Below are 449 nucleotides of genomic sequence, written 5' to 3' on the forward strand. Positions count from 1 at the left end.
CTGAAAACCACCAATAAAATATGCTCAGCTTTCTGTACTCACCACCACTGCATGTACTATATCTAAATAGGCAATTCTACCCCAGCAGGTAAATAGCAGCAAATTAACGTTTAGGAACAACACACACTGCAGAAGAAAACTTCCAAAACTTATCAAGATGCAAAACATCCCCGCGGAACTTCCACACAGCTTACACGATTTTTCTCTTCTCCCTAACTTTAAGCAAACACTCCCCATCACCAAGGCTTTGGAGACCTGCAAACACCAGCCGTTGTCCTGCAGCCACACGCAAGAATAACCAGGTAAGATTTAGCTACCCCTACAAAACCCGTGCCGCTGGAAGAAATCAATGGCGGAGCGACTCCGGCCCTTAAGAAAAGGCGTGACTGAGGGCTGAAGGCCGGTGGGAGCACGGCTGGCGCAGGGCCCTGTCGCCACACGCTCGCACG

At 49.7% G+C, this 449-nt stretch overlaps 1 protein-coding gene across 1 annotated transcript in view; it reads right to left on the minus strand.

Annotated features, from left to right (window-relative positions):
• The window catches only part of PDCD4 (programmed cell death 4 (neoplastic transformation inhibitor)), a 16681-nt gene extending 16309 nt beyond the window's left edge, over positions 1-372 (minus strand). The window contains exon 1 of the mRNA XM_009325956.1: positions 195-372. The gene's annotated coding sequence lies outside the window, so the exon portion shown is untranslated. The remainder of the gene's footprint in view (positions 1-194) is intronic.
• Between the last annotated feature and the right edge of the window lie 77 nt (positions 373-449).

The sequence above is a fragment of the Pygoscelis adeliae genome, unplaced genomic scaffold, assembly GCF_000699105.1.
Source record: "Pygoscelis adeliae isolate BGI_AS28 unplaced genomic scaffold, ASM69910v1 Scaffold4, whole genome shotgun sequence".
Classification (NCBI taxonomy): Eukaryota; Metazoa; Chordata; class Aves; order Sphenisciformes; family Spheniscidae; genus Pygoscelis; species Pygoscelis adeliae.